General features: G+C 41.2%; 1 protein-coding gene and 2 non-coding genes across 3 annotated transcripts in view; 2 read left to right on the forward strand and 1 right to left on the reverse strand.

Moving 5' to 3' along the window:
* Positions 1 to 12,500, forward strand: part of LOC138042979 (tetratricopeptide repeat protein 28-like) — an 81,946-nt gene that overhangs the window by 42,328 nt on the left and 27,118 nt on the right. The gene's annotated exons all lie outside the window — the stretch shown is intronic.
* On the reverse strand, positions 2,339 to 2,411 carry Trnas-gga (transfer RNA serine (anticodon GGA)). Its single transcript has one exon. It is a non-coding gene; the product is annotated as a tRNA-Ser (tRNA).
* Trnas-gga (transfer RNA serine (anticodon GGA)) lies at positions 2,706 to 2,778 on the forward strand. Its single transcript has one exon. It is a non-coding gene; the product is annotated as a tRNA-Ser (tRNA).

Genomic DNA, 12,500 nt, shown 5'->3' on the forward strand with positions numbered 1-12,500 from the left:
GACCACGAGGTAAATCTGTTCTGATGGTGGAGCCAATATTAATACAATTTACCCTCTGGATCAAGATTCAAGTCCACAAAGTATCGCTCCCCTCGACTATGTTTTCCTTGTTAAGTCAAGTACATCTAGTCATCAGGAGAAATCCTTGACTATTACTACGTCATAGCGTCGTTGGCATATACAAAAACAAAGATGGCGGATTTCAATTGAAGCTTTATTGTTGGCCAGTTAAATACTTAAAGCCCAAATGAGTGGTCAAGTAAGACAATGCAGATAAAGAACTTTCGATTCCGAATAACTTTTTCTAGGCCGTACTTTCCCTTTAAGTATGACGTCTACAGCCAACGGGAAAGGGCAGGCTCCTACTTGTCATAAAAGCGTGAAAATTCTCTCATTTTAACTTGTCTCGTTCCTTTAAAAAGTTTCTTGATATCTCGAGATAACAGGACAGAAATGAGCTAATATCCAGCAGGGTTCTTACATTTTTGGCAAAACACTAATTTCACTCACGTCGTTTGCCGTTTGGGGCTAACGTCATGGTTAACCTCTCTAATAGTTGTAACATATATACACTAATGCGTTTCGTAATCTTTGGCCAGTCTCGAATTTACGCATGGTTCTCCGAGGAAGTTCACTTCGGCGCTCTAAGAGAGCCTTGACGACAATACTCACTTAAGCTTGCTTATTTCTCAATTATGAGGTAAAAGTCAATTGCAAAATATTTATAATGATAACGAAGCAAGATTGTAATCAGTTTTCCCGAATTTCATTCTAAGTATTCTTAAGTTAATTGTTTCGATCGGATAATAACAGGTTCCGAAAAACAAGGAAATGAAGAAATAAATCAAAACAGTTTTTTGAGCCTGACTTGGAGGATAACAAAACAATAGCAACTGTCGCAAGTTTATATGTACAAGGAAGGGTAACGTTGGCCGTGTACACTTATATTTCAACAGATTTAACTATTAGAGGGTAATGTGAAGTGGTAGTTTTCTACTCATATAAACCATGCGAGCGTTAGCCCTACTAATGGAATTGGGCCTGTTAGATATAAGGTAAAGGTAAAGTTACTTTATTTAACGTCGGTAGTTACTACAGTTACGAAACTGGTATCAATGGAAGCCCACGGTACGCCCTTTACCCCTCCCCCCCTCCCCCCCCCCTCCCCCTCCCTCTGTGAGTGTTCCGTTTTAGGGATATTTAAGGCTATAGCTACACGGATCAGAGGAAAGTGGAAACAGACGGTGAAGTCACCGAGGATCGAACCGAGGACCTCTCGCTCCGAAAGCCACGCACTAGCCAACTGAGCGCCTACTGCTTCTCCTCCTCCTCCTATAGAAATGCGCCAGGGGACTGGACACTGTATGCGACGTCATGTGACGTCAGAGAAAAACCATGTGCTTTTGAAGAGAAGTTGTAACGCTAAAAAGTCAAGTTTAAACTGTAGAAATACACGTGGGATACCTCAACATTGTGTGGATTTCTTGTGTAACAGGCCCATACGAGAACAGAGAAAAACTCTGACCAGGGTGACATTAGGGCCGTTTATACGAGAGAAAATAAGCCGCGGCTAACTCTAGCCGCGGCTTACGTAAGCCGCGAACACCCCGTATAAATGGTACAAAATCTACGTTCACGGCTTTCTCAAGCCGCGGCTTATCCTGGCCGGGGAGTTTATACTCGTATAAATAGTTCCTTTCTCAGCTTACGTAAGCCGCAGCCAGAGTTAGCCGCAGCTTATTTTCTCTCGTATAAACGGCCCTATTGTCATCTTAAATTCCCACGACCTGCTCCCGTCTGACCTTGTAGCTCAGTCCGTAGAGCAGCGGTTATCTAACCCGAAGGTCGTGGGTTCAATTCCCACCCTGGTCAGATTTGTTCTCTGTCATTGTGTGGACCCAATTTCATTAGTAGGGCCAATGCTCACATGGTCTATATGGGTAGAAAACAAGCACTTCACATTACCCTCTAATAGTAACTGTTAAGTCTGTATGGCCGAGTTCTAATACTTTATGAAAACTGTAAATCAAATGTTATGATACGAGGGAAATACCGGGAGAAAATCCTTTCGGAGTCGAGTGAAGAAGCAGCGAATAGGCCGAGTTAAATATGTAAATATTCAGGCGTGGCTACGAGGCTTTATGGTCAAATTTCACGGTGGAGTTCTGTTTTCTTTGTCTCATAAGTCTCAAGGAGAGTTCTAAACAAAACAATCAATGATGAAATGATGTATGAAATGAATCATATGTGAACTGCGGATATGAAATCAAGTGAAGCTATGATCCTCGCAGTTATTTACGCAATTTTTGCAATTGCGTATAGAAGCCTGAAAAATTCAGGACTTCAACGGGGTTTGAACCCGTGACTTCGCGATTCCGGTGCGACGCTCTAACCAACTGAGCTATGAAGCCACTGACGTTGGGAGCTGGTCATTTGTGGGTTCTAATGTTCCCGTGAGGAATGAATCAATGATGAAATGATATATGAAATGAATCATATGTGAACTGCGGATATGAAATCATAGCTTCAGAGCAGAGGGCTTTTTTGCGCAATTGCAAAAATTGCGTTCATAACTGCGAGGATCATAGCTTCACTTGATTTCATATCCGCAGTTCACATATGATTCATTTCATATATCATTTCATCATTGATTCATTCCTCACGGGAACATTAGAACCCACAAATGACCAGCTCCCAACGTCAGTGGCTTCATAGCTCAGTTGGTTAGAGCGTCGCACCGGAATCGCGAAGTCACGGGTTCAAACCCCGTTGAAGTCCTGAATTTTTCAGGCTTCTATACGCAATTGCAAAAATTGCGTAAATAACTGCGAGGATCATAGCTTCACTTGATTTCATATCCGCAGTTCACATATGATTCATTTCATACATCATTTCATCATTGATTCATTCCTCACGGGAACTTTAGAACCCACAAATGACCAGCCCCCACCGTCAGTGGCTTCACAGCTCAGTTGGTTAGAGCGTCGCACCGGAATCGCGAGGTCACGGGTTCAAACCCCGTTGCAGTCCTGAATTTTTCAGGCTTCTCTGCGCACTTGCAAAAATTGCGTGCATAACTGCGAGGATCATAGCTTCACTTGAAACAAAACAATCTTGGAATTTAACCGTAAAGCCTCGTAGCTAACCATGTGTGAATATTGACATATCGAACGTGTGCTATTAGGAATACGGGACTCAATCCAGGCCACCTTAGAGGAAGGCGGATGCTTTCACTGCGCCACACCTGTTCCCTCAAAGACGAAAATTGTTGTGAAAAAAATTGGGAAACCAGGAATTTAGCAAAGTGTTTATAGGATTTAGAACTCGTAAGCAAAGGCCAACCAAAAGATCTAACTTTGCATTTCGGTCTGATGGGTTTGCAGCTAATAATATACCTTTTCCTGTCTTCAAGTAACTCGTGAAAGTTGTTCTGAAAGGGAACCTTTGCAATAAGCCACCATTTCTGTTGTCGTGTGACGGTTGTCGAAATCTTCTTCTCTGGACTACACTCAGAACCGGACGAAAAATATAAATTACCATCTGGGAAACAAGAAACCTGAACCCTTGTTTATCAAATTGGCTTTGAAGCACCATTGACCTTCCTGCTCTGGGTCTCACTTACTATATTAAAATTTACTTTCCATCGAGTGGGCGGAAGTGTCGTAAAAATTCGCAATGGATGGTTTACAAAAGAAATTTGTCTGGCGTTTACGGGCAAGGCAAACGGCAGGCTTCTTCATTTCAAAAAAGCTATTCCCTTTTCTTGAGAATTTGCTGTCTCCCTCTTGTTTTTTTAGAATCTGTTAGATAAGTGTAGCGAACAGGCAAGAAAGAAGCCGAAATCAAGCGTGCAAGTTCCCAGATTTTTGGTGGAACTTTAAACTTCAGCCTGCCGTTCGCTGTAAATCCTTGGAGAACCAGACGCAATCCAGTGGGGAAGGGAGAAAGGGGAAAAAGTTTTCACGATCGAGAAAAAAGAGCCCTTCCCCAATCTTGTTTCCACCCCCATCGCAACGGAATGCCGCAAACGTGGATGGTAAGGAATGGAACTTTATTTAAGTGTCTAGTCTTCTAGCGCTGGAGCAGTAATTGGGGACACGGTAAACTAAAATCAACAATTAACACACACCAAATTAAATGCTGGGTTTTGAGTAGAAGGAAAAACTGGTGTACCCGGAGAAAAACCTCTCGGTGCAGAGTAGAGAACCAACAAACTCAACCCACACATGACATCGAATCTGTGAAATGAACCCGGCCCACATTGGTGGGAGGCGTGTGCTCTCACCACTGCGCCATGCTTGCACCCCGTAATGATGTATGTCATTTGAAGCCTTTCGTTGTACAAGATGTTGGGTACTTGATCAAAAAAAAAAGGGAACGGGAACGCAAGTGTGGCTTCTTCTTTTCAGTACCGGTACAACCTACCGCGACTCCAGCGAGTGTCTCTCACAGCGACAATTAGCTCAAAATGTTAGGGAAAGCACTATTAGGTGTGTTGCGTAACGTTTAAACAACAGTTGCTCCCACCCTCCAGCGAAGAATTATCCATTTCTGGGACTTTTGTCGGAAAGGTCTTTGTGTGTCATGCTTCCTAAAAGGTCTTTTTACGATATTTGGCCTAAAGGGAATTAACAAAATCTGTGAAACGTTACGTCAGTTGAACCCAACTTCAGGTACGACTGCTCCGGAATATTAATTGATGAATGCTCCAATCTCAGCTACCACACGTTAATGACTCAAAATCATGATTATTCCCACAGAAATATCAAATAGTGTATTAAGAAATGCTATATCTGCGAATATTTAAGAATTATTCTACAAGGGCGCGCTGGATATGAAGTGATAGAAAACGTGCCTCGTTGGCTATAATTATTTTATATCCAGCAAACAAGAGTAGAATAATTGTTTTATTAAAACTCCGGGGGTAGTATTGTCGACTAAAGCGTCGATTTATGCCTCGGTCAATTCCGGTCCAAAACGGCTTTTGTCGACCATGTTTTTTCTCAGAGCTGCAAAATGTTTTCAGCTCGCTTTATTGCTGACGCGTTCCTTAACCATATTAGGTATAGCAGAAATAGTTAGCAACTATTCACTGACGTGGAGGTGGCTAGCACTAGTTACCGACACTGAGGTGAATAGTTTTTTTAGTATATACTAAAACAGTGAGATAATACAGCACAAAAATATGATTTGAAATCATTTATTCCTGCAAAGATTACAACATTTTCGGGCCCAAATTCCGCGCGCATTGTTTGGAGGTGAATAGTTGTTTTAGTATATACTAACACAGTGAGATAATACACAGCACAATAGATGTTTTCTTCACTTGTCACGGATGCAAATCGGGACGCCATTTTTTCCTGAGTTGCTCGGAGGTAAATAGCACAGGATATCCGGAGTTTGACGAACCAATCAGCGCGCGAGTTCAACGCTATTCAGAGTTTAAGTAGCCAACCAGCGCGGGCGAGCTGCGCGCGGGTTCAACGCTATCCAATGTTTCGGTATATACATTTATATACATGCAAAAACCTGATAGCCTGTGTCCGGCGAGCCAATTAAAGTGCTGGAAATCTGATATCCGTAGTTTAGTTTTTCATAATATCCGATACAATCAGACAAACAAGCTAACATCTTGGCTCCAATTATCTAATTGTGAAATAATCCGCAACATGATTGCAGAAACTAGATCTACCCAATGTTACAGAAATAGAGTTCATAAGAAGTCCGGTACGGATACAGTGTTTCGAATTCACCATTTAATTCCCCAACAGCTTTTAAATAGAAAAAACAGCTAGAAAAACGTCTGCCGCCATATATTGGCGCAAAAACTAGGTAGGGGCACAAAAAGATATTTATACAAAGTGCATAACAGAGGTTATTTTAAAAAGAATTTACAACGTTTTTTTTTAGGGAGTAAACTGGAGGCAAAAACGGAAAAGAAAACGGTACGTTTTGAGGACTGCCTTGGGGTGCATTCCTTTGGGATGATCCGGAAAAGGATCACTGATCTAAGATCACTTGAATCATAGTGCTTCAAAGGAACTGAAAATCCTTTCCCAGAGTGGATTTATCGGTACCTCTGATGCACCGTGATCCAAGTGATCTTGGATCAGTGATCCTCTTTCGGATCATCCCAAAGGAACGCACCCTTGATCCACACGGACGAAAGAAAAGAAGGACGTCGTCATTCAGTTTACATTGCTCAACTAAACAGTTGAAGTGTAATCTGCGAATTCTTGTTTTTGCTCCGACAATACCCCCTTTCCATCTCCTCCGCTTTCCTTTCCGACGAAGTCTGGAAGTGGCTTTCCTGGTGTCTCGGGTAACAACATTGCGATTACCCCAGCGGAGAATGATGTGGCGCCGAAGACGGTCGGTGGAACCAAAACGAGTCCTGTATCATCCTGTTAAATTAAAACAATAAAGAGTGAAGCAATACAAACAATCAACTGGCACAAAGTCTTTAAGGGGTGTTCCTCCTAACTACAAGCCTGTTGCTAAGAACGAAATTCTGCTGCCGAATGTCAGCGGTGTTGTCGAGGACAAGTGCCGCCCGCGGACAGAGCGCAAAAACCGCTGATTGGCTAGAGAATAATGACGTAAAATGGCTTTTTTTCGCGTAACTGCGCCTGCGCAAACTCTAAAGATTCGAAGTGATCGAGACGATCGAGACAGTGATCGATCGAAGTGGAGAATAACACTCTAGCATTTGTCAAATTTGTGGAAAGTTAGACGACTCATACCCTGGGTGGCAGAGGAATATTTTTCAAGGTCGGAGAGAACACTCAGCGATTCCAAATCAACGGTCGAGGACACACGATTGATTACTTCGCAACTCTGCATGTCAAGTAGCAATGCGTCCTCTTATATCATTTTGTTGGTTTGGCTACTGTGAATTTTCTTGACATGGGGTGTTGGTCTGCCCCCAGATTATTCAAAAATCTTAAAGAAACCACCGAACTTGCAACGAAATTCTTCTCTGTTCTCGGGAACTACAGGAGCAATTTGGTCTTCATGGACGAAAGGTTTTTGCTTTTGAAAATAAGTTTGGCTGGCCGTTGTTATTGAAGACTGTAACGTAGCGCGGTCATACACCTTTGATCGTATACAATCGACCACTGGGTTTCTTGCTGTAGATAAACTGTGAGTGAACTTCAGCCACAAAGTTGAATTTTCTTAACACCTGGGATTTACAATTTCCACGTCACGTAACCTTGACTGTTAAATGCCATCGATCTGTGCGAGGTTTTGCTGTTCCTCGCAAATATTTTTGCAGAAACCATTCCAGGAAATCTGCATCAAAGCGTCTTCCACTCAGTGTTTGGCAATATTGTCCTGATCAGTTGTGGAACAGCCCAGAAAAGTACATTACTGTAACAGAGTAACCATGTTGGTCAACTTTTTCATATTTATAAGTTTGCAAAACGGCTACAAAAACACATGTGCAGCAAAGCTTTGGAAGCATGCAAACACTTCAGGTACATTATATAATATTATTATATGGCTTGTGTTTGTAGCCGATATAACGCGCGCTCTGATTGGCTAATTATGACTGAATTGTAGGGCATTATTCTCCCGTAATGCCCACGGGCCGATTACGGGCTTGCAAAAACAAAGCAAAAGGTAATTAAAAGACCATCTAATTTTTGACTGAAAATTGTAGCGGGTGAGAATGAGTAACGAGGAGGAACACTCTGAGAGTGAATTTTATTACCCGGATGAGTACGAATTTCTGGACAACGGTGATTTGACAGAAACAAATAATGAACGAGTTGGCGACAGAGAAAACGAAGGAAACAGCCAAGGAGAGATTGAAACTTTTGTAAAGGAGCGAAAAAGTGAAAACACAACAAAGAAAACAGTCAGCCTCATGAAAACATTTCATCGCTGTTTGTCATCAATAAGCAAGGGCGATAAAGAAATTTTGAACCTACCAGCTGATGACATTTTACATTTTCCACGAGGCCGTTGACATTTTTCTTTACGTATTGACTTTGGCCTTTGATTCTCAGAGATGTTGACAAAATTTTCCTTGTTGTGACGTGGCCCTAACCTTCTACATGACCTTTTCACGGCTATAACAAATTGTGACGAAAATAAAGATTATTTTGGATCGAAAGACGCGTCAGTTCACTTGATTTTTGCGATTTGAAACGATGAATGTACAGTGAAGCGCGCGCATCACCGGATGTAATGATCACTTCCGCTGCGCCAGCTTTGGCTTGTTGGCTTTATTTTTCTTGCTGGTGCCATATAATAAACAACTTAATAACCTCGACCGTTCGGTCGTTACGGGAAAATCTCAAACCTCGGCCTACCGTATTGTCCTCGCTATCGCGCGGTCAATACGGGCAGGCCGCAGTTTGAGATTTTCCCGTAACGACCTCACTCTCGGTTATTAAGTAGTTAATAATAATAATAATAATAATAATAAGCCTTACAGCTTTAGTTAGATGCGTACCCCTGACTGAAAGTTGTCTAACACTAAAATTAGTATGAACACCAAATAATAATTATTAACAATTATTGTTTTGCCGAAGGCAAGGTGAATATCGGTTAATAAAAACCGAGATGAAGTTGAGGTTTTTATTCACCAACATTCATAAAGTCTGAGGGAATATCGGAAACAATAATTTAAATTTGCCTGACAATAGAAGCAACTCAATTTCTTAGTAAATGATGCCATCATGCAAATCGCCTATTACATAGTTGATTATTTGAATAATACACATTTTCTTTAAAACAATTAATTTATTCGTCTGTCACCTGAACAAAACAGCTTGTGGCTATTTTGAAAAAACCGCTTCGGTGATTATCACGTAATAATAATCATCTCAATGACAAGCAATCAGTGCAGAGAACTTTCAGTAATTATACTAATAAGCATATAATTCCTATAGAACAAGACAATAATGAACAATAATATTATAATTCCATGAGTGCATGTTGATATGAGATCAACAACTCAATCATATCCATTGATTATTGTTTTATTAAATTTTCATTTGATTCTTAACACTTGGACATATTTAAAGGCAATCAGTTTCCAGCGTGGTAACACTTGGCGCAATCAGTTTCCATATTATGTCATACTGTATAAGAGCTGTTAACTGAGAGTGAGTGAACCAATCAGAAAGCGAAAAACACAGTATCCGTGGTTCAAAATTTCATAATGTAAGGTATTATCTTTCCCCTTGTGCTTACTGTGTCATTATTCACTTTCTGTGTAATGGTTTGGGATCGGCTATTCATCGAGTTACGAGCTGAGTTGAGTTTGAGTTGAGTTTGAGTTAAGTTTGAGTTAAGATTGAGTTAAGTTTGAGTTAAGATTGAGTTACAGTTTTTGGCGTTTTTCGGAATTAAAAGTAGTGAATATTCAGTACAAGTCACTTCGAAAACTGTTTTCTTCGTGTTGAAAGCTATATTTGCATACATTTTTGCAAAACTGCATGGCTTTCCTGATCAAAACAAAGTAAACAATCTTATTATTATTATTATTACACTCTTGAAGGCATCATTCTCGTTGCTGCTGTAAAGTCTATCGACGTCAAAACGATGTCTTCAAAGGGATAAGGGTAAGCCATTTAAAGCCAGCCCGGCGGCTACGATGAACCGTATTTGTCGTGCGGCATCATGATCGATCATCTCATCAAACGAAAGAGGACAACATACGACAAAGAGAGGCCGCATTACGCTTTTTGCTCATAACCGCTGAAATTCTAAAACACGTCACGTTTGTTTTGTAATGCAAGCCGAGCATTTAAGTAAGTGAACATTTTTGACCTAGTCACACATGTCGGAAAACCATTTCACTGCAAAGTTGAAAGAGACAAGATGTTGAAAGTAATGCTCGATTATGACGTCTAGTTGCCTAGCTACAATTCCAGCTAAAAGATGTTGACACCAACCCAAAATGCAACCCCTTCCCCCCTTTTCAAACGTTGATTGCGCTATAACTTTAGGCATTTATGAGAAAAGTCAATAGTTTTTTTTCCCCTACAACTTCGAAACTTCGTGAACTTATGTGTGGCATCAAGTGTCCCAGAAATTTAAGACCGAGATTGGGCCGGGTCTAAAACAAAAGTCACTTTCAGTTTGACGGGTCACTCGTACTTGCAGGTCATTGTTTTACCTTTCCGAAAGTAACCCAAAATTAAACCTTCCATTTGTCTAACCCTAGGCCTAAAAACCCTTTTCTAGAATATGACTTGTTACTAATCAGGGAAACCACTATGAAATTATGTTTGTTTCGCTCACCTTCTGTTTCCCGTTTCTACATGGACCTACATGGTAAGACTTGGGATCTTTGCGCACTTCGGGTTCTGGTTCTCACTCAATGGAATGTTGATAGTTAATCGAAGAGTCGTCGGCAAGCGTTCGAAGTTACTTGGTATTTACTTGTTAATTAATTTTGGTTTTTCGTTCACGGTTTCTTTTGTTTTTGCCGGCAACTGTGACGTAAATCAGAACTGACAAAGGCACTTCCGAGGCTAGGGTCAGTAAGGGAAAAAACGGGTTCCAGGTTCCGAGTTCCAGATTTTACACAAACCCTCATTGCGGCTCACTTGTTCCGATAAATTGTGTGATAGCCGATCATGAAAACCACGCTGCTGGATGACAAAGGGTACGTTTAATCGTTTAGCCGGCGGCGGCTATAAGCTGGCTTAACAGTAAAACCCATCATTAGCCTTACAAGAAGACATCTTTTCTGCGTCGATAGACTTGATCGCTAGAAGGAACAACCGCGCGGGGTCGGTACATTTCGCTGACCCCCAGTCCATGGACTACCACGATGGACTACCGAAATGGACTACCTAAATGGACTGCTAAATGGACTACCGAAATGGACTACCCTAAATTACCTACCTTGAAAAATAAAAAGATTACTAAAGCTTGGTTGTTTTGATCGATCTCCGCCATCTTTTCTTGGTAGGTATGTTAGTATGGGGACACATTGTATACCGATAGTCGCTTATCACTCGCTATCAATTCTCCCCAACATTGACCCACAGTCCTTAGTACTGAGCAATGGACTGCTAAATGGACTAACAAAATGGACTACCCTAAATTAAGGACGGTGCCTACTATTGTTATTGTGCACACGTTCTGCGCATCTCGAGATACTCGGATTTCCTATCGGTGATGCTTACTAATACAGGGATATTTTTGCGCGGTTTAAAACTTTCCGGAAAAAGTAGATCTTAGTAAGTACTCTTGGTATCCAAAAGAAAATTGGAGGTACCCATGCATTTTTCAGAGATAATTCTGCTTCAATTTGAGAAAGAACGCCATACATTGCTTTGTATGGTAAAGCTTGTTACAAAGATTATTCAGGAATTATCTTTGAAAAATGCGTGGTTACCCCAAATTTTCTTTTTGGATTTCACTTGTTAAGATCTACATTTCCTGCATTATCACACACCGGGGCAAAAATATCTTTAATTAGTAGGCACCGTCCTTAACTACCTTGAACAATAAAAAGATTACTAAAGCTTGGTTGTTTTAATCGATCTCCGCCATCTTTTCTTGGTAGGTACGTTATGTATGGGGACACATTATGTACCGATAGTCGCCCATCACTCGCTATCAATAGACCATATTCGCATTCCCAGTATTGGACTGGAACTAGCTTGCAATGGAGGCTAATGCGGGGAATATATTAAAAAGTATTTGCATTTGAAAAGATTCCCCCGCATTAGCCTCCATTGCGCGCTAGTTCCAGTCCAATACTGAGAATACGAATATGGTCTATTCTCCCCAACATTGACCCACAGTCCTTATTACTGATCAACCGTCCCTAGCAATGATCAACCGCCCCTAGCAATGATCATTTGTCCCTACTAGTGATCGACTGGCCCTAGCAATGATCGACTGTCCCTAGCACTGATCAACCGTCCCTAACATCCCTGATCATGTGTCCCTATAAATATTTAGTCATTTACCACTCTGTTACTGCAATTGACGGACATTCCCCCGGTCAGTATAATACTCAGACTGCGGACTACCGTTTGTGTTTAAAACGCGGATTAAGTATTACAGACTGGGTATAAAACATGGACTCTGATTATAAAAACACAGACTGCGGGACTAAATGCGCCCTACTGCGGACTGGGTATAAAATTGTTTTTCTATGGCTGCATCCCGCTGCTCCCTGTATTCATACTCATCTCCCCAAGAAAATCCTGCCTATGGGTCTGTAGGGATGTCGGAAACGTGTTGTTATCATATTGCGTGACAAATAGGACGTGGCCATTTGACATGAATGTAAGCTGAACCAATAGATAAAATCAGCAATCACCGGAAACTCCTGTGTGGCCAAACTATGAGCGATAAAAGAATAAGGATAGAGTAGATTTACGTGCAGTTTTTGTGACAGTGCGAGTGTCAGAGAGTTGTACCTGAGGTGTTCGAATTGTGACTGTGAGAATAAAAACCTTAAAATCATTTGTGAATTTTGGAGAGCACTGAAGTAGAGCGGACATTCTCCAAACGGACAGTCG

The sequence above is a fragment of the Montipora capricornis genome, chromosome 3 (genome assembly GCF_036669925.1).
Source record: "Montipora capricornis isolate CH-2021 chromosome 3, ASM3666992v2, whole genome shotgun sequence".
NCBI lineage: Eukaryota > Metazoa > Cnidaria > Anthozoa > Scleractinia > Acroporidae > Montipora > Montipora capricornis.